The sequence below is a fragment of the Onychostoma macrolepis genome, chromosome 02, assembly GCF_012432095.1.
Source record: "Onychostoma macrolepis isolate SWU-2019 chromosome 02, ASM1243209v1, whole genome shotgun sequence".
Taxonomy (NCBI): Eukaryota; Metazoa; Chordata; class Actinopteri; order Cypriniformes; family Cyprinidae; genus Onychostoma; species Onychostoma macrolepis.
Window position 1 is genome coordinate 26,327,882 of NC_081156.1, and position 23,898 is coordinate 26,351,779.

Here is a 23,898-nt window from a genome sequence, read left to right on the forward strand (position 1 = left end):
TAATAATCTAACCTGTGCATGGGAGAAGACATCCCACCTGCAAATGGCAATACGATGTGTGATACCAACAAGGTTACTGATACTTAAAAATGGACTTAATGGAAATTTTATACAGTTTTATATGATATGGCTTAGAAGTGGGAGATACACGGAGATGATGCATATTAAAGTATGTATAGATGTATATTCTTTCATAGGACTTATTTTAAATTTTAAAAATATAAATCTTTTACATCAATTTAAATTAAGTTTTAATGCATTTTATAATTTTAGCAATCTATTGTACATATACTAAAATAAAACAAATACTGTATTAAAAATACATGAAATAAAAACTAAACTGAATTTATAATAATTGTTGAACTAAAACAAATTAAAAAAAAATTTTTTTTAAATTACGGTTCCTCTCACACCTTTAAGTCATTTCAGAGAAATTACTAAATATTAGTGTTATGATAGGTAACTGAAACCATTAAAATATTATTGCTTGAAATAAATGTTAAATGGAAGAAAGAAATAAGAATAAAAACTACACAGACAAATTAATAAATCAATGACTTATAAACATTAAATTAATAAAATATTAATTAATATTAAATAAATAAAAATGAAAAAGAAAACAGACGAAAAGTACTGAAGTTAAATAAAAAAAATGTAAAATATAAAAATAAAAGCGAATTCAAACAAAATAATAGTATTTCGATGATACTAAAATAAAACTGCTAAATATTAGAATATAACAAATATCATCTGTTCCGATTGGAGGCAAATTCAGTGTTTGTGCGTGTTCCTGAATACAGAAATATTTGATAAAATTACATGAAAAAATAACAATAATAATAACCAACAAAAACAAACAAAAAAAATTAAAATGCAAGAATACAATATTCTTTGAGTGCTTATAATGTGCAATGTTTTTCTCAGGGATCTAAATTCTGCCACTTATACCCCTTTTCCACCAATAAGATGTTGTGATACAACTTTTCCACTCTTCTATTTCTTTAATAACTCTTTTAAGATCTTTCTCAGAATAACTGTTTACCACAGTCAACAATGAGAAATACAATTCTGTGAATACCCTGAAAATTCAAGGACACTGAGAGCACTGCATAAAACAAATATTTTAAAATGTTGCATGCATCCATATCCCCAGGTAATCCCTGCTGAGACAGTTGAAGAGTCTGCAACAGACTGTCACTTCGAGTCTCTTTCTCAGACTCATGGGAAATCAAAGAAGAGAAAGCAAGACAGAGACAGAGAGGGAGCAAGAGCAGGAGAGAGGAAGGCGGAGAGAGAAAAGGATCACACAAAACAAACAAATTCTGCACATTTGTGGCAAAGTGGCAAAAGCTTCCTTTCCACCATCAGAAAGGTTCTGCATTTCTTAAGCCAGGTGAACATGGAAATTCCCACCATCAGTATATAATTAACATCAAATTTAATAATATAATATAATAAAAAGATGCACCAGCTTTAGTAACAATCAAGTCTCCATAAACAACATAATCATTACTCTGCAACTGCTTGTTAAAATGCTCCTCTTTTTTTTGTTTGTATTTGAGGGAAGGGCTGTAATTAAGAACTGTTTGAATACACAAATATTTGAGCTGCCTCTAAAATCAGTCAACCTTAATTTGACTTCCCCCATGATGAATCCGAGTCGGGTTGGGCGGGAGAGATCTCCGTTCCGCCAGAAATAGCCCTCCTTCAGGAGCCCATAGCGCTGGACATTTTAATCAGGTTCACTTCAGGTTACACTCAAAACTAATCAGTCTTACTGCATGCAACCCGTAATTTGGTTAATTGTGTTATTTGGCAGTGCATCCACCAGCTGAGAAGTTCACGTTGCAAATGTCAAGATGCTGAATCTTAAAGTGGCATGGGGCAATCAATAGACAGTCTTTCTAGAGATATTCATAAACACTTAACCCTGTAAAGACTGACAAATGAAATTATATTGAATTTCTTTGCCAGAAAAGTAATGTTTTTTGTTGAGCATCACATTTGATAAATCAAGCTTTTATGACTCATACACTCTCAGAAATAAAGGTACAAAAGTTGTTACTGGGGCGGTACCTTTTCAAAAGGTACATGTTTTTATACCTAAAAGGTCCATTTTGGTACCTTAAAGATACATATTAGTACTTAAAGTGTACATTTTTTAACTTAATAGGTACAAAAGTGTACCTTTTGAAAAGGTACACCCCCCCCCCCAGCTTTTGTACATTTATTTCTTAGAGTGACTCAATTTTATTCGGAGGCCTGAGCAAAAATATGCAATTCAGTGCACTGCATTTGCTGATGTTTAATGGCCAAAAAGAAAGATGATATTCTGATAGCTTGTAATGTAAATCAATGATACCTTTATAATAGCAGACATAAAATGAATAAATATCAGTTGTCACTTTATATGTTTTATTATGATGACTTTTAAATGCTTAGTTCTATCATAAAAACCATGTAGTTTTGATGTATTGTATTTGATATTCACATTTTAAGATGATTTACTTGATTTGAAAACCAGTCATAAGGGTTAATTTTTTTAAATTGAGATTTATACATAATCAGAAAGCTGAATAAATAAGCTTTCCGTTGATGTATGGTTTGTTAGGATAGGACAATATTTAAAAATCTGGAATCTGAGGGTGCAAAAAATCTAAATATTGAGAAATTTGCCATTATAGTTGTCCAAATGAAGTTCTTAGCAATGCATATTACTAATCAAAAATTAAGTTTTGATATATTTACTGTAGGATATTTACAAAATATCTTCATGGAACATAATCTTTACTTAATATCCTAATGATTTTTGGCATAAAAGAAAAATTGATCATTTTGACCCATACAATGGCTATTGCTACAAATATACCCCAACACCTTAAGACTGGTTTTGTTGTCCAGGGTCACATATTACTAATATATATATATATATATATATATATATATATATATTCTTACAGAGTAAGAACAGAATGTTGATATTTGTGTATCAAATATAATACAGATAGTTACTCTGGTTTCTTTAGAGATGATACATTTATGGTGAAAAGTTATTTCACTCTCATTAGATTAATTGATGAGGCAGTGACATGCATCATTAGAACGATGCTGACAGCAGACCAGGGTTAACAGTATTCACATACAAAAAAGACTCACTGCAATATGGATTTCCAGCAGTTGCTAATAGAATTATTTATGAAAAATATTTTACATGAAAAAAAAAAAAAAAACAGAGTGAAGGACGAATTCACTGCATCTCTGCATGTTTCATGAGTGCCAACTGAACGTCTAACGGATCTCGGATCAATCCTAGCGCTTGCCCTCTAATGGATAATCTCATATTTCTCCAGGGACAGTGAAACAAAGCAGGAGTATAGATGCAGGCTGGGCATGGGCTTACATCTGTCCCACAGCACAACCTAAGAGGCTTTTAGTTGTTTTCTGGAGTTTGGGATCACCGTCATTCCTTCCCATAGTTCCTCACACCTCCAGATTCCAGCTCTAATTTCACAGTCCACACCTCCTGAAAGCTGCACCTAGAACGCACTGATCCAAGAAGCCTCTTAAAGTATTGCAGTTACATAGATTGCTTTCCAAAAGGGGCAGGCAAGAATTTAAACAAACAGTGCAAACAGTGAAATCCACAATGTCTTTAGCCATGATTGACTCTATATCTGTGGGAAAACTCTGGTTTGTTTGAATCAACATGTCTGTGCATTATACAGAATTGCAAAAACATTGATTGTACTCATGGTACAGATTGACTCTAAATCTAAAACGTATCTAAAACAAGAAAACATCTTTAAAAAAAGAATGAAAAGCATAAATGCATGGTAAAATGTTTTCAGAGAATATATCTACTGAATATACTCTTAGAGTTTGTGCATCAGTAGCATTTTTTCATGTTTTATGCATGAACATCACTAAATTTTGTACAAGTTATGTTTCAAAAGGATAAAAACTAGTGGTGTAAAAAGCAAGTCTTAATATCTTTAGAATCCTCCTAAGTAAATGTATCTTTATTTGTTTATATATGCAAACTAAAAACAAGACAAAATTGCTAATATTTTATATTAGCAATTTTTACCATTCAAAGTGATACATATATACTGTATATATATATATATATATATATATACACACATGTATTTTTTTTTATATGAATACTTTTGTTCAGCAAGGACACATTAATAAAAAAAACATGACAATAAAAAATGTATAATGTTATTAAAGGGTTCTATTGCAAAATAAATGCTGTTCTTTTGAACTTTCTATTCATCAAAGAATTCTAGGGGGGAAGTATCGCCAGGTTTCCACAAAAATATGAAACAGTTTTTAACTTTGATAATAATGAGAAACTTTTCTTAAGCACCAAAACCAGCATAATAGCATGATTTCTGAAGGATCATGTGACACTGAAGTGTAGTAATGAATGCTGAAAATTCAGTATACATCAAAGAAATAAATAATATTTTTAAATATGTAAAAATAGAAACCTGTTATTTTGAATTGTATTAATATTTCACAGTAGCACAGTTTTTTACTGTATTTTTTTGGGGGGTCACACTTCACCTTTAAAGTTTTAGAGAAATCTCTTCCTACCTTATTAATGCTGAGCGGGTGACTTGAAATTGGTTTCTTAGGTGTGATTTCCTGCCACCCAAAATAATCCCGACTTGCCCTTATTACAGCTGTGCTGGGCTTGATGGCTTACTCAAATGTTAAACGTGACCTTTACGAGACATTTAAGGGGGGAACGCGGCTAATGTGTTTGTGTGTTTCTACAATAGCACTGCATGAGACGTGCTACAGCCTGCGTCCACTGAGTCATATCTGAATAATGTGCCTTTGTTTACACTGAGTGACACCACAAATTGTAATACGCAAGAGCAAAAATATTCCCATAATTGAGAGAGAAACCTACTGGATTAGTGTTTAAACACTATGTCAAGTTGTCCATTACAGCAAAGAGAGAGCTAACTAAAGGAATTCACCCTCGTACGATGAATTGAGGCATCACATTGAACACTGTCATACTGCATTTTTAATTAGCATAAGCACTAACCATCAAAACTGCAGGAGTCTGTGAGGAAGTGAGTGGTGTTTACAGCCTCAGTGTGATTCATCTCATCTTCTACTTCACAGTCCACAACTATTAAAACATAAGACCTGTCTGCATTATCTGCCGCTATAAATGCCCACTGACCTGTCTTGTTAAAGAACAATTATAGAATCACTCGGGCAATAAAGATATAACTGAAGCCCAATGTGTGCAGGTACATGTATGAGTCAGAATTAATGTTTTGCATGAACAAAAATGATATGACAACAGTATTTATCATATTAAAGCATTAATATCTGATATATTTATGCTAATTATGTGATTCTTGACTTGATCACTTGTGAATTTCAAACCAAAACTCTTGAATCTTTCTTGATGTCACTATAATCTAGCAAGGTTTGCCATGTGTGACCCGGGACCACAAAATCAGTAACAAGGGTCAATTTTCTGAAACTGAGATTCATACATCACTGAATAAATAAGCTTTCCATTGATGTATGTTTTGTTAGGATAGGACAATATTTGGCCGAGATACAGCTATTTGAAAATCTGGAATCTGAATAAATATTGAGAAAATTGCCTTTAAAGTTGTCCAAATGAAGTTCTTAGCAATGCATATTACTAATCAGAAATTAAGTTTTGATATATTTATGGTACGGAATTTGCAAAATATCTTCATGGAACATGATCTTTACTTAATATCCTAATGATTTTTGGCATAAAAGAAAAATAGATCATTTTGACCCATTCAAAAGTATTGTTGGCTATTGCTACAAATATACCGTGCATGCTACTTATGACTGGTTTTGTGCTCCAGGGTCACATATGATTATTTGTTACTTTACAAGACAGTTCCATTGGTTAACATTAGCCAACATGAACCATCAATGAAAAATACTTCTAAAGAATTCGCTATTTTTCTCACAGTACTTTAATTGTAACATAAAATCACATTTACTAATAAAATAAAAAGTTAAATATCATAATATTTTCATGGACCTGAGCTAACATGAACTAACAATGAGCAGTTTAATTTTTCTTAACTAAAGTTAAGAAAGATTTAAAAAACACTGTTTACAGTTGATGGTAGCCACTGAAAAACAATACTATGGACAACAATACTTTTTTGTGTTCAACAGAAGAAAGAAACTCATACAAGTTTGTAACAATTTAAGGATAAGTAAATGATTATTTCAGTGAACTATTCCTTTAAGCACCAAATTTGTGTGTAATATGCATTAGATTGTCAGCGAACAGACTGTGGTTGTTTTTTAGGTGAGACTGTACTGTAGCTTATATACTGCTAAATAATAAAAAATGCTTTCAAAGAGTACATCAACATGCACACTCTCAGTCTCAAGCTCTTGCTCTTTCTCAGTCACACACATAACACAAATAGCATGCAAATCTCAAACAGCTTTCAGCATCATTTGATGTTTAAGTAGCTAAAAGACCTTGAAAAACAGCCACAGAGAGACTACAGTAACTCTCAAGCCTTTTCAAAGGATGATACCTCAGAAAACAAGTATCACTCTCCTCAACATTTTTCTTTTTTATTTTAAGAAAACATATTCCTTACAGTGCACATCAAATGCAAGGCCATAGGCTGTGATTAAAATGTAGCACCTCTGGAAAAATATGTAAATAGATGTTGCATGAATAGCAGGCATATATGAATACCTCACTGAAACGATAGCTGCTCTGGAATGTATCGAGTCCTCCACTTATGTATATTCATGTCCCTTGTGTGATAGATATTCAGTTGTTTCATGTAAGTTTAACCTTTAGGCACTTATTTTTGTGAGGAATTAAGCGATTAAATTGTTAGAGTGTCTTGTTAAAAGAAATAAGACAGATACACTTAATGGTGAGGACTCGTGGCTATTAACTATACATGCATAAACATAAATACTGTAGATGTTCAATGCCAGGTTTATTTGATTCGATTTGATATTTCTCTTTTTTATAATTCTGTAGGACATATCGCAAAGCCCCTTTAAGATAACAATCTTGGCATATAATTTGTCATTTCAGTTTCTTCAGCTTAAACCATGCAAAAAAGAAAAACAAACAAACAAAAAAAATGTAATTTTAATTGTATTTCCAACGCATGCTAGAAAGTAAACAAACATTCCAACAAGTAATTGGCTCTTTCAACAAAAAAGGGGCGATTTAAATCAAGGAGCATTCAACTTGTGTGTCTCTTCCTCCTAACTTTGTCTCTACTTACAGTCACGGAAAGCAATAGTCAATGTAAACGTTTGACATTGTATTCATGCACAAGTATCATGTATAGCCTTTGGGTACTGACTACTGACCTTTCTGTGAAATTCTAGCAGTGGATAAAACAATACCGTCTCCTTATGTCGACCTTTATGGCTGATATAGTGCCAACAAAATCTGTCTGATAATTCTTCCACAGTTCACTCCGACATTCCAGTCCATACCAATAAGCTTTCCTCAATCTTAGATCAAAAAGGGAAGAGAGAGTGGCCATACCGCTCCTTGGACTGGAGAATTCGTTCAGGTAAAATGGAGTCATCCGTCAATCTGAAAAGGTCATTGGCTGTGGCACTGTGACAAGCCCTTTCCAGATAATCCATTAATCTCCAAATTCAAATTGTCATTCTTCATCCTTATTACAGCGGGGTCCGGTTACCAGCCTGCCGTCGACCCTCCTCATTTCCATATACTAGCCTCATCATCTGAAGGCCTCTGCTGAGAGGATTAAAGATGACACTAGAAAAATAGAGAGAGACAGAGAGAGAATGAATGAAAGAAACAATGATTAGATGAAGATGAAGTGAGGAATTATATCGAAATTTTAGCTCTGTCTCAAAACCTAGTGAGCTGACTCAGTGTCTACTTCATTTCGAGTACATCCTAAGGTACTAACCGAAAATTAACATCTTATCTGAAGCGCTCTTTAAAGGTAACATAACTGATCTATCAATTGCCATACAGTTCTCACAGAGAATCAACTAATGTTTACAGTTGATTCTAGTGTGTGATTCAGAGTTCAGAGTTGAGAATAATAATGAATAGATCTGATCTCAACAATCAGTAATGCTATCTATTAGCAATACTGAGGTTAAAGCCATAGGGTATTGCGCTGAACTGGTTGGCAGGGGGGAAAAAATCATGCTGATTCCAGTAGGATGCACTCTGACATTAGCATGTTGCTAAGCTAACAATTCAATGCAGCATATTGGGTGAAAAGCAATTTTAATTTAAAGACTTTTAAGTTTACCTTGAATCTGTCCACTATCTTGTCACAATGCTTTCTGGGTTGCGATGGAGATGCGAGAAAGCTTTCATTTTGCTGCCCACAGTTTTGAACAGCCTTTTTTGACAGGAATGTGCCTGGGATGCCTAAAAGTGTTACTCAGGTAGGCAGCGCAGCACAGGCCCAGCACTCACAGAGAGATTCATAACAATCGCAATAAAGTTTACCCCAGGGGTCAGAGAGGAAAATTAATTTGCAACACAGTCTGTCACTTTAGATAAATAACACAATATTGCAATAGTTACAGGTGCATCGGTACTTCACAGTTATTATGTAAAATACTATAATGTAAAAGTCTTTTGTGTGTTAGTATTGGGGAAGGTGTAAGTACGCAGGGCTCTTTGGGCATAGTTATCCCCTTTGCTAACTTTGCTTTTTGTCCAACCCTGTTCGACTAAAAAGATTAAACTAGACTACAGTATACTGAAATGAACTGAATGTGATCCTTGAGGTCTGATGCGAAATGTCAATGCAGTGACATTTTAAATTGCATTTTTTATTTATTTATTTATCTTATACCTTATATATACACTATATTGCCAAAAGTATTGGGACACCCCCTTCTGATGAATAGGTTTGACTACTTTAGTAATTTCCATGAGTACAAATCTTAATGTTTAAGCATATAATGATATTCTAGGGAATTGTGTGCTTCTAATTTTATAGCAACAGTTTGGACAGGACCCTTTTCTATTCTAACATGATAATGCCTCTGTGTAAAAGGCAAGGTTCAAAAAGAAATGATTGCTTTAGTCAGTGTGGAAGAACTTGACTGATCTGCAGAAAGCCAAGTCCTAATCCCAGCTGAACACCTCTGGTGTGACTTTAAATGCAGACCTTGAGCCAAAAACTCATCACCAAACACCAATGACTTGTACATACACTATGTGGACAAAAGTATTGGCACACCCCCTTCTTTAGAACAGAAAAAGACACTTCCAAAACTGTGGCAACAAAGATGGAAACATAATTCATTTATTTAAAAAAAAAAAAAATTGTATTTCCATCTCTGTTGCAACAGTTTTGGAAGTGTCTTAAATGACTGTACCCATATGTACAAGTCATTGGTGTTTGGTGATGAGTTTTTGGCTCAAGGTCTGCATTTAAAGTCACACCAGAGGTGTTCAGCTGGGATTAGGACTTGGCTTTCTGCAGATCAGTCAAGTTCTTCCACACTGACTAAAGCAATCATTTCTTTTTGAACCTTGCCTCATACACAGAGGCATTATCATGTTAGAATAGAAAAGGGTCCTGTCCAAACTGTTGCTATAAAATTAGAAGCACACAATTCCCTAGAATATCATTATATGCTTAAACATTAAGATTTGTACTCATGGAAATTACTAAAGTAGTCAAACCTGTTCATCAGAAGGGGGTGTCCCAATACTTTTGACAATATAGTGTATCTTTACTCACATCGAATCAAACCCATATTCTTTGGTTCTTTTGTGGAACACTGTAAAAACGGTAAAACTCACATGTAAAAACTGAAGCACCATAATTAAAAGTAGTCCATATGATTTGCAGGTTATATTACAGGTCTCCTGAAGCCATACAATAACTTCATGTGAGAAATGGGACAAAATGACATTTTCACTGATAATCCAATTTTCATTCAAGCTAGTTTTATGAACCAGATCAACAGGTTTATTTTATATACTGTATGTATGAATAAATAAATAAATAACCATATTCACACACTGTAAAAAGTGATAAGTTGACTTAACTTAAAAAAATTGAGGAAACCAGTTGCCTTAAAATGATTAAGTAAATAATAATTTTTAAAAAAAGTTAAATGAATTTGACAATTCACATAACTTATTTTTTAAAATTATTATTTACTTAATCATTTTAAGGCAATGGGTTTCCATATTAAGTTAAGTCAACTTATCACTTTTTACAATGCACTATAATATTTGAAGTTGAAGATGAACATATAGTGGTATGTACAACTTTTATGCTGATTTAATTTTTTTGTTATTTTTGAAGCTATGCATGGTAACACTTTATAATAACTTACATTAATAAATCTTTAACAATCCTTTATAAACCTTTAACATAAATAAATCATTAACATTTACAAGCATTTTATCTCATATTTCTAGCCATTTGAACCATAGCCATTATACATATATATATATATATATATATATATATATATATATATATATATATATATATATATATATATATATATATATATATATATATATATATATATATATATATATATATATATATAAAATAAGCATTATATTTGTTTTGTTATAAAATGTTTGTTAATTATTTATAAATGAAAATGATAAAGTGCTATTAAAATTATTTGTAATGTTTTATAAAGTGCATGGTCATATATGGATTTAACATTTGTAAGCATTTTAATTTACATGAACTAAAGATTTTTTTTAACATTATGTAGTGCTCCATAAGTTCATTAGTAAACATTTACAAGCACATTGTCTCATATTTTTAGCTACTTGAATATATGAACTAATGATGTGAAACATTATATAACGTTTGTTAATGATTTATTATGAAAATTGTAAAGTGCTGTTAAAATCATTGGTTTCACTTTATTTTGATGGTCCCTTTAACACATTCTGTTGACTAGAAGCACCTACATATACAGTGCCCTCCAAAAGTATTGGAACAGTAAAGACAAAATTGCTCTGTTGGCTGTGGAGTCAAGACATTTATAAATATGATTAAAAGATGAATATGAGACAAAACTACAGAATGTCACATTTTATTATTGGGTGATTCAACACATAGATGTTTTACCAATTAAGAAAAACACAGCACTTTTAGAGTTTCATCCCTCTATCTGATGTGAGCATAAGTATTGGAACAGTTGCCTCACAGGTCTTTCTGAGTGATCAGCTGTGTCCTGTTGCATTAATTCTTCAGATATTAAAAGCAGGGAATGTGTCGTATCAGTTATATCCATTACTTCTGTATTCTGAATCTTGCATTCGATGATGACACACACAAACCAGGATGAAGATGAGGGAGCTGACTTTGAGAGAAAAGTAAGCAATTTGGATGCTAAAAGAAAAGAGGAAGTCAATTAAAGCTATAGCATAAACAAAGCGCATGGAGAAATCAAGAGTTTGGAAACCACCAGCAACCAGCAACTACCTGATCGGCTGAGAAAACAACAGTAGTTGATGACAGACAAATCATAAAAGCTGTGAAAATGAACCCTAAAAGATGTGTCTGTAAAATCACCAACAACTTCCAGAAAGCTGGGGTGATGCTCTGACAATCTACTGTCCTCAGGAGACTTTGACATAGAATAATAGATGCTACACAGCAAGATACAAACCTCTAACCAGCTCCAAAAATAGAAAGGCAAGATTAGAGTTTGCAAAAAAGCACAAAGGTGAGCCAGAAGAGTTTTGGAACTGTGTTTATGGACCGATGAGACAAAGATGAACCTTTATCTAAGTGATGGGAAAGCAAAAGTGTGGAGAAAAAATGGAACTGCAAATGATCCCAAGCATACAGACTCATCTGTAAAGCATGGTGGAGGTGGTGTCGTGGCATGGGCATGCATGGCTGCCTCTGGAACAGGCCCTCTCAACTTTACTGATGACTTAATGCATGATGACAGTAGCAGAATGAATTTGGAAGAGTACAAAACCATCTTGCCTACCAATATTCAAGAAAATGCCACCAGATTCATTGGGAAATGCTTCATATTGCATCAGGACAATGACCCAAAACACCCTGCCAGTTCAGTCAAGGAGTTTATAAGGGCAAAGAAATGGAAAGTCTTAGATTGCCCAAGTCAATCTCCAGATTTAAATCCGATTGAACATGAATTTCACCAGCTGGAGAGGAGAGAAAAGGCAGAAACTCCCCAAAACAAGCAACAATTGGAATTGGCTGCATTAAAGGCTGGGGAAAGTATTTCAAAGGATGAGACCAAGAGTCTGGTGATGTCTATGGGTCACAGACTCACTGCTGTGATTGTACACAAAGGATCTGCAACTAAATAATAGCTTTTAATCTTTTAAATCTGCCTTATGTTCAACTGTCCCAATACTTATGATCACATCAATGAGTGGGATGAACTCTAAAAGTGCTGTTCTTTTTATTTGGTAAAACATGTATGTGTTGAAACAGCTAATAATAAAATGTGACATTCTGTAGTATTGTCTCATATTCATCTTTTAAACATATTTGCAAATGTTAGACTCCACAGCCAACAGAACAATTTTGTCTTTACTGTTCCAATACTTATGGAGGACACTGTATACTAACTCTCATTAGAGTGTTAGTACAGTAGGTAGACTGGTAGGTTTCGGGTTAGAATAAGTTGACATGTACTTGCAAAGTTACTCATAGATTATCTGTTGGGGGACTATCACTATAAAGAGTTGGCAGATATTAATCAGACAGCCTACTAATACTCTACTGAGAGTTTGTTGACATGTAAGTGCAAAGTTACTTATTGTCAACAGAATGTTCAAAAGGGACCATCAAAATAAACTGCTACCAAATCATTTGTGGAATATCATTAATGAATGTTATTATAAAGTGTTACCATACACACATAACTTGTGTATATGACAAGAATACATAATTTACACATAAGTGCATGAAGACTCTGTATTTTTAACTGCATGAAATACATCATTTAAAAAAGGAAGAAAGTAATTGTACGGGTTTGAAACAACATAAGGGTGAGGAAATTAAGATAATTTCCTTTTCTGTGGAAACCACCTGCTACCAAAGATTTCGTATATTCATCAAACTTTTTTTCTGCCACTACAGAGCAGCAGTGTATTGTGTGATGATGCTGTCCAAACACAGCAGCCCTGATCCCTTCAAAGATCTCTCCCGACCACAAAGAAAACCTCGCACATTTCAAGCACTCAGCACGTTCGAAAAGTGCAAACGGTTCATCTAGCCCAAGAGCCTGTTTGTACAGCAGGTTATGGGCTAAAAAAAAGCTTTATGCAAGCTGTTTCTCCATACAAACACACAAGCGGTGCAGCTCCAGAGCTCACTGTCATTACAGATGACAGCATCGCCCAATGGGAGTCAGCGCCACAGAAGAGTGAGGGCACCCGGGGTTGAGAGGGGTTTGGGAAGGGGGGTTATTTGAGCTGTATGGATTCATGGATGGATGGATACATGGATGTGAAGGGAAAAGAATGCATGGATGGATAGCATGAAGAGGAATGACAATGGAACGAGAGGGCAAAGCCTGCCGCATATGCAGGAAATGAGCACATGGGGCGCTGGGCTGAACATCACACCGTCTGGTAGGCAATTACTAGGCATGTGTTTGTCTTCCCAGGTTAGATCCTAGAGCACAGAGAGCGGCTGTGACAGATACACACACAGCTGTGGGAGGGGAAATGTGCCGTGACCAGACTTCACTGTACTTGAGAATGGAAATATAATGGATGCACTGTGAGTGTTATAGAATTTTTCAACTCTCCCTGTATTTCATCAGCAAAAAACAATCATGATGTTGAGAAATAGCATGGCATTTACTATGGTTCAGTTGTTTTGTATGCAGTTAAAAAGTTTTGTGGTTTGGGCAGGGATATTAGCTCATAAATTCTGTCTTTAATTAATGTGCAACAACAACAAGAGAAGGGGGAAAAAAAGATAAGGGCCCCAGGAATTTGATCAAGTGCTTAGTGCACGTACTCTAATGAAAGCTTGAAACTGGTTTGCATCATTTGTAGATCAAAAAGGACATCATGACAACGTTGACTGACCGATTGCACCACAAGGAAGCAAATGGTCCCAAACCTAATTCTAAGCGGTGATGTGAAAGGCAACAGAAATGCTGCAGTGAAAAACCATCAAATGAGAAGTGTCACACAGGGAATTATGGGAATGTCAATAAAAAAAAAAGATTAATTGCAAATTTAATATTAATATTTAATTTAATACCAAACATTGTACTTTTAACAGTATTTTACTGTAAAATTACATTAAACGTCCTGTTAGAGCTATTATTTTTGTTATTTTGATTTATTAATTAATTTAATTTTTTTTGCTGCAGGCTTAGTTAGGGAACATATTTGTTTTTGTTTTCTTTTCACGCAAAAATATTCTCGTAGCTTTATAAAATTACAGTTGAACCACTGATGTCACATGGACTATTTTAACGATGTCCTTACTACCTTTCTGGGCCTTGAGTGTGGTAGTACCCTTGCTGTCTATGGAGGGTCAGAAAACACTCGGATTTCATCAAAAATATTTTAATTTTTTGTTCCAAAGATGAACAAAGGTCTTACGGGTTTGGAACGACATGAGGGTGAGTAATTAATAACAGAATTTTCATTTTTGGGTGAAGTATCCCTTTAAGACTTGTTTTAATAGATTGCATCTTAAAGATGTAATTTGTCTTAATGCATAGGCTTTTTTTTACTTTGTATATATTGAAAGCGAAGAAGTCTGCCATTGCAGTAAAACCAAATACACCATACATTTTCTGAAAACAAGACTTGTTTGTTTTCAACAAATCACTAATCTGTTTTCAGTTTATGGATTTTTAAAAGACTTAAAGAATTAAAAAAAATTGAAGTCATTTTTTGTAGAGAAGAACCCATTTAAAATGTGTATTCTTTATTCTGAAATAATTTTAAAAGCAAGTAAAAGTGAATATATATGGTTTCAAGGAATATTAGATTTAAAGGCTGTTTTAAAACAAGACCAAACTAATTGTTAAAAAAATTGGGCACTGGTAAAAAATATATTTACTGTAATACTGTATAATTAAATATTAGCTTTTTATTCATTATAATAACAAATAATGGTGTAAGTTAACCAGCCAGACCATGACCCCTTACCCTCTGCCTTCTCCCTATTGTCCATCATTTTTTATTGACCATACTAAAATAAAAAAATAAAAAATATTTTCCCTTTGCTGCTCACGAATAATTTTCATTCATTCTCCCAAATTATGAGAGAAGAATTTATCCACCCTATACACAAGCAGCACACATCCAGTGGAGCAAAACCAAACAGGTCTGGCATACTCCCCTATATCGAGAATGAAAGATGGACCCAGGAACTGCATGGAAGGTTCTGAGCAGATTTAAAAGCGAGAGATGAATGAAGTCAAAGTGCCTGGAGTGTCTCATGGTTTGCACTGTGTCATTGCTGATTACTGTAGCACACTCCAGCACAATCAGGTTTATTAATCAAGAGGAAGATGGAAGCTACGGGGACGAGACGATGACCCTTCAAGCTGTTCATGAAGTGTGAGTGGACCTGCATCACATCACTGCCACAGTGAATTTCTGTATTGGGGAAAGGAATGGATATAAATAACCACGTCCCTGCTGGACTGTAACTGTAGAGTGTGGATGAGTTATTTTCACATCCTACCACTGTGAATATGGGTGAAAAAAAATAAAACGATGGTTATTCAATATATGATTTACATATAAAGACCAAGATTCAGTGAATGAGTTGCACCCACTGATAAAAGTTTTTTTTTTTTTAAACCGAGACAAACTGCTTCATTTTAAAGCAAATTTGAACATCGGAAAAGGCAAGGGTACAAGATTATTAATATTTACTTTTGCCTCATAATTTACTTTTAAGATTTTCTTCTGAGAACTTGCATGTAAGAAAACCTTTCGTTTTCAAAGACAGTTGCCATAGCTAAACATCTGTATAACATCAGTTGAGGGTTAAAGAAAGATTTGCAGACTGTCTTAAATGAAACATGCCATAGATTAGACACAGGACTTAATAAAAAGACATAATCTTGGAAATCTGCTTACCAAGACTCAACATAAATTCCACTTAATTCAGTAGGGCCTAGAAAGCACTTAACATGCATAAACTCAGATTATCTTTAGCTGGATATTCTTGTTTTTCCTCTATCCATGTTTTCAAATGGTTTTTTTAAACATAAGTGTATATATGGTGGTAGCGCTTCCTGCTGGTGAGGAGGTTTACTGCTTGAACTCAGATCAGGATAGGTTAGACATTTTTAAATAATCAACTTTTATAATACATAATGGCTTAGCCTCAAAATGTCACCAAATCAGAAAATTGTTCCAGTCAGTAAAAGCCTGTGATTTAGACACAAAAAAAATTATTTTTCAAAGTTCACAATAATATTTTTCTTCTCTGATGTATTTGATTTGTGTAACCTTTGCAGCGAGAAAGGTATAAGTCCCCTGGTGTAAATCTCAATCAACCCCCTCATGGGAGGACAATTAAAGGGGGGAAAAAAGAATGAAACGCTAATTATCATTCAAATTAAGAGGGTAATAATCAGGTCATTTTTTTATTTTTTCAGTGGCTGCGCCCAGTCGAGAGATGCGCCTCATAGTACGGCCATTAATTGAAACCCAGCATGAAACTAAGGGCTAAAAATACATTAAAACTGTCAATGTGCCCTCTATTAGTTAATTCAGTGGCGTTGCTTCATTCAGCACACAGCGGTAATGCATAGAGCTAACTGCACCTGGTTATACACCTCAAGGTTAGAACAGCAAAGTGAGAGAGTGAGACAGCAAGAATGAGAGACGATTATTTACTGGAATTTCTCCTCATGACCTTGTACTGCTGTTGGACTAAACAATTATCTTGTGCTGCTATAATAATTAAAAAAAAAAAAAAAAGCTTTGTTTTATGACTGAAGAAAGATTTATTTGTCAATTTAATTGCTTGTAGTTTGGATATATATATATATATATATATATATATATATATATATGCATGCCAATAAATATAAATATATGATAATAAATTATGTTCTTTTGAACTCCATGTTCATCAAATAACTCTGGAAAAAAATTATCTATCTATCTATCTATCTATCTATCTATCTATCTATCTATCTATCTATCTATCTATCTATCTATCTATCTGTACGTATATGTATGTATATATATATATATATATATATATATATATATATATATATATATATATTATACATAAATGCTGTTCTTTTGAACTCTATGTTCATCAAATAATCCTGAAAAAAATGTATCATTGTTTTCACAAAAATATTATGCATCACAACTGTCGAAAATGAATTAACAATGATAATAAGAAATGTTTCTTGAGCATCAAATCAACATATTAGAATGATTTCTAAAGGATCATGTGACACTGAAGGTTGCAGAATGCCAGCTGAAAATGTAGCTTTGCCATCACAGGAATAAGTTATATTATTTGGACAAACATAAAAAAAGGGGGAAAAAATAATATTTTTCAATATTACTGCGGCATATGCTATAATATGCTAATGGTTTTTCAACTCTTTTGTAACTGGTGCAAAGAGAAATGTAGTTATTCTCACAATTTTGCAACTTTTTTACATATTCAGCAATATTCAAAACCTCATGTCTTTTACACAGAATGATTGCAAGACATAAAAACATGTGTACATGTTCAACAAATATGAGACATAGTAACACCAAAGTACTGGCCTGATAGGGAAAGTGACAGTCAGACTGTCAGCTGCCTGAAGCTTTCTAACACTGGCTCCGGTCCATCAGGCCTGTCATACTCTGTCTAATATCTGACCTTTTTGCTTTAATCACTTCAGTACCCAGTCCTGGTGGGGTAGGAGGAGAGTTTTCATTAATTCATCCCATACATCCATCAGACATTCCTTAACTTTGACCGTGGTACACTGCTTTGATTTGTATGTGACAAGAGTGAGCCTTTTGGTGTCACTGAAACAGACACTACAGAGAGACCGTGAAGACATCACACGGAGAAAGGACACATAACTCCAGACTATCTATAATACCTTCATTAAAACATCACCTCATGAATTCGAGGCAGTCCTTGTCTTTCTTTATTATTGGAACTACTTTTTTCAGCAGTTGTTTGACAAGGGGTTTTTATTCACAGTTGAGACAAAAAAAAAAAAAAAACTGGCAGTGCAAATAACAAAACACCATCATTTTGTTTCTGTATAATGCAATAATGACTTGCGTTTCTAAAAGTATCAGTACAGAAAACTGTAGGCTATAAATGTGTTTCATATTTCATAAAAAAAAAAAAGAGTGAACGCCAGAAGGCTATCTTTCTCTCTGTGTGTTTCATCCGCATATGCTCTCAAACAGCTAAGCTAAAAATATTATTTTGTGAAACAATGGTGATATCACACATGAAAATTATATTATATATTATATTATAAAAAAAGAACAATGTGAAAATGAGATTCAGCCTCTCACATAGGAAGTAAATTTCAGTTTCAAGGGATCTGAATACTTTGATTATGTTGTAATTTGCTGCATAAATAGACAAAACTGAACATGCAGATGATTTGTGGTTCTTTTAAACCAAAAATCAATGCATTGGTTTAGGTTATAGTTAAGTTATCCTTGCTGCTCTATTCAGTTCTGTCTTAAAAATCAAAAGGCAAGATATGGGAGAATAATTATTAATAAATCAGAAGAATGAGGGAAAATAGATAAGATACCACTTTTAAAAATCAAGTTTCCAAAACGGGCTTTTGCAACGATGCCAGAACCACCATTTTGGGTGAACAGTTTTTAAAAAACGGTGTAGAAAAAATATTCACTCAGAAATTGCTATTGAATTTCACAAATAATAATGCAAGTACTGTAACACTGAGTTAGATGTAAAATTTTGTAGAAAGTAGAAAGAGTGAAACAATACAGGAATTTGCTTCCCCTCATGTAAACTGTTAATTCCTGTGTTTAAATCAGTGAGTTGAACTTGAGAACCAGATCAGCCTGATTTAACAAATCATTCTTTTGAGTCTGTTTGAGAATATATATATTTTTTAATAATAGACTATTCTCTTACAAAAGAACATAATTGTTGAACATTGGGAACCAAACTTTTAAGTGACCACTGACTTCTACTGTAAGGGGGAAAAGTTTTTAAAAAAACAAATCACTGAAACATTCAAAACATCAAAGAGCAAAATATCTTCTTTTACTATCTGCAGAAGAAAGTAATACAAATTTGAAATTTTCATTTTTAATATAACTGCCAGTGTCATTGTACTAACTGTTTTAGTATTGAATTGTTCTTCTGTTTGAAGAACATTCAAGTCTGGAATGACAAGAGGATAAAAAACCAAAAAACTTTTCACTTTTGATTAGTCATTCGAGAAAATTAAATACATTTTTTAAGTTAAATTAAATGTTTCAAAGTTAAACAGCCTAAACATAGAAACAATGTGTCACATAATCAGACATTTTAGGATTCAAAAAAGCATCTAGAATCACAAGTAAACTAGCACTAATGAGAAAAAGAGAGCAAGAACGGGGTAGAGGAACACACAAGAGACTGTCTTCAGCATTCAGACACAGCCAATTGACCTTTTCACAACATTGGGTCTGGCCACAGCACAAGCGTTTCACACCACAGACAGGGCGGTAGAACTGCCATCACAACAAGTGACTGGATGAGAAGGGGCCGTGTCGAAGCGGCTCCTGAACGAATACCAAGCAGGGCTGGACAGATGGTGCCCTCTCAGCTAGAGGAACCCCGTGGCCCGAGCTCAGAGTGCCACTGGGCCTTGGCAGCCAGAGAAGGTTTTAAAGGGGTCACAGGGGCATCTGGAGTCGCGGCGGTGCTGGGGGGGGATCTCAATCTATAATCTCCCTGGGTGAAGCCTGGCAGCACAGCAAAACTTCCTGTCTGCCTTTAAACTCCTTTAAACTTCTCAGGTCCTGATAGAGGAGGAGACAGACGGGAGGCTGGGAGTTATCGCCAAGGCTCTGGTTTCAATCTCTGTCTGGGCTTTAGCTTTATTTATGTGTGTGTCCGGGGTGAGGGGAGGGTGCGTGTCTGAGATGAGGTCATTCTGTGGTGCATTACTTACAGATTGCACACAGTGATATGGTACCAAACTGAAGTTAAATTAAGACAAAAATGTTTTTATTTTTTTTATTTTTTTCCAGTTAAAATGTCTGGTCATTCTTTAAACAGCATTCATTTATTTGAGAAGTAATACTGCATTATCTTTAGAGAATATATCTTAATTGAGTTTTTTCTTGTTTTAAGCATAAAATATAGTGAGGTTTATGCCTAAATCAAGGAAAACATTTTTAAATGACATATTCTCTGACAAGGCATAATTAATGCACTTTTTTTCACATTTAAACTAGAACTGTTGAATTAACACATTAATCTGGTGTGATAAATTATGGAAAAAATAAAGCTTTAAAAACGCATTTACGCACCCGCCCCAGTGCTGTATTTTCTCTATATTCTGTAATGTCTGCACAATAGGAAATGTAATATTGATTTTGTACAACAGTTCAGTAATATTGTCAGTATTGTCTGTTTTTGCTCAATTTTGCTAATGATAATAGTTCTAAACAAAGCAACAGCAAAATTTGTGTTTTTCCAAGCAACACACTGCAGTGTTTCGTTACTGAATGAATACACATTTTTGAACGAATCGAGCGAACCAATGATTCAATGGCCTGTTGATAAAGATTTGCTTCATTTCTGAATGAATCAGCCATTTGAACGATTTAGAACAATGACCTACTTGTGGTTTTAGTTTTATATTTAGAGTATCTTGTCTTTTCTTTATTATTATTATTATAGAAAACGCATTAATACCCATTTAAAACCCATTAATCTCATAGCACTATTTATGCAATTCTAATTGCAGTGTAAATGCATTCATGCCAAATATACCTAAATTCTAATTTCTAAGTGTCATTAATTTACGACTGATTAAATTGAATAATCAGCACATCACGTAATTATTTATTGTAAAATTGTATTTGCTTGACAGCCCTATTAGATACATTTACTGATTTTTTTTTTTTTAAATAGATTACGTGAAAAAAAAAAAACCAATAGCCATTATACAGCATCTAATACATACCACATAAATAAATTATTTATTATAAATTTATAATGTTACATTACATTACATACATACATTATCACTTTCCTTTATTGCATAAATTAGGTAATAAATTCTAATAATAATGCCATGTAACAAATGAAACATGCCATTAAACAGCAATAAACAATCATAAGAGCAAAAATATATTTTGTATTGCACATACACAGGCAACTAGCATTGACTGAATGTCTCATTTAGAGCTCTCAATTAAAATTGTTTCTCCCAGATCACAGGATGAATTCAAATGCTGTCAACAAGTGATATTTTTCACAGTATTACACCTGCACCACTGTCATTATACCGCAGTCCTGTTTTATTATGTGATTTAGTCTCATTGCTGTATAATCACGGCTGTCTTAACTCTTCACAAAACAGCTGAAGCGGCAGTGTTCTTTTATTGCACTTATTTTGAATAAACAATTTTCTGTCTGATGGAAAAGATGAGGGTAGGCGTTGTTTTAATGTGTCTTAATCAGTGTGCCATTTTATGTATCGAACGGCGTTGAGAGGCATAGCAGTCTTACATTCACTACTAATTCTGAATTCCATCAATGATGTTTAAAACTTAATTAACAGAAGATCAATTGTGTTTACACTGTAAAATGGTGCAGGCAAATTTTAATTAGAATATCCATACATTATTAATTGCATTAACAAGATCTGAAATTAGGAACAGACTACAGACTGTTTCAATTAAAAAACATCAGTCAGGGAATGCAGCGAGAGAGAGAGAGAGAGAGAGAGAGAGAAGATAACTTACCAGAATCAAACTGAATTCATAATTACTTTGAAATGATTCACTGACCCAGTAAGACGGATGCTTAAACGTTACTGATTTTGATGAAAAGGTGTTTTGAATAAGAGTGACTCAGTGATTAACGCTTTGATGTAAGCACGGAAAATTATGCAAAATCTGAATTATTGTTCTTGACAAGCTGACTGTTTTAAGTCACTTGCTTATTTCATAGATCTTTAAGTCGATAATTAGAAGTTGCAAATTTGCATTATAGTAATGAGGACGCTAACAGTAACTTGCTGTTGAGTTCTTGTCAAAATCCATTCTATTAAACAGATACTCTGACAAATAAGAGCTATGTATTAATGACTTGTGTAAGAATTTCAGCATGACTGACAAATTGTGCCGGTAATTTGCTGACACATTGAGTTTGCTTGTGTTCCGTTTTCAGTAATTCTTCAGAAATACTTAATCCACAGTGTAATTTAAGCATATTTTCTACAGATATACCTGGTGTAAACAAAAGGAAATGCAAAGAAATAGGAAGGTTTCTCCTCATCTCTCCCTTGCACTTGGGCTATTGATGAAATTCAGTTGGAAGATAGAGCTGCTTAATACTGTCACAGATTTATACTGTAAAATATAAAAGTATTATAAAAGTTTTGAAGAGTGTTATTGGTGCAATTGTTCCAATGCTATACAATAAAAAAAAATAAGAAAAATGAATTTCACAGTAAAAGAGCAAAGATTGTGCCAGCAGTGGAGATCTAAGTTATCATTTATCAGGCAGTGTCCCGCCAGAGGGTAGTCAGTGGGTGGTGGGCTGTTCTCTGTTCTCTCAGATATCCTCATGTAACCTCATTATGTCCTCAGACAACCTAAATACAACCTCAAATATCTGTAACTGTCACAAGTTAGGGTTGCCAGGTTTACGCAACAAAACCCGCCCAATTGCTACTCAAAACTAGCCGAATGACGTTTCGAGGGGGGTTCCCCAGTAAAAATCGCATTCCAGGGGCTAAATATCACGTTTTTGGGGTCGCTTCAACCCGCGGACATTTTCTGGTATTTCAAATAACACTTTTTTGCAGTTCTCACCTTTTTTTCAAGAAAAAGAAAAAAAGGGTTGAGAACATATTGAGTGGATAGGCTATGAATGCCAAAAATGTGTCTAAAACCAATGTTATCTCACAACCAATTCGTACGTATTTTACAAGGTGGCTAATTCGTATGAATTTATACGACCTCACTAGTACAATTTTGTACAATTTGTCTACACCCCAGTCACGGGTAGTTTTAGGGGCGGGGTAAGGTGATCATCTAGACTAGTGCTTCTCAAACACGAGGAGACCAGCACTGCACATGACAGCTTCCTTCCTAATGAGGGTGAGGATTTAATTATCACAGTTCCAGAAATGAGGAAAACAGACATGATTCACTGTGTTTTTTACACATTTAAGCTTCTACCAAACCGATCATCTGAGAGAATAGTTTACAACATGATGCAACAACTTCAAAAAACATACTTAAATATAAAGGCTCCTATTATAACTGAATGTTACACAGTCTGATGGCTTTGGAGAACCTTATAAAGGGATAAAAGGCACTTGTCATTCCAAGCCTGTATGACTTTCTTTCTTGTATGGAACATAAAAGACATTTTGAAAATGTTTTAACTGGTTTTGTCCATAAAACGTAATCAGTAAGATCCGAAACAACATTTAACAGCAGAATACTTTGACATTTTACCAGTATATTTTAGTTCTTTCAAACGATATGTACAGTAAATACATTAAAACTGTTTTTTTTTTTTTATCTCCAAAGATCTGCAAATTAAGATCTACCATTAAATGGAGAAAACGCACCACATTCTGAAACAAACGTTCCAGGTGTGAAAACACCCTCAGCCTCACATTGCCTGAAAAGGCCACACACACGCACGCATTTTAAACTAGCACTGAGGT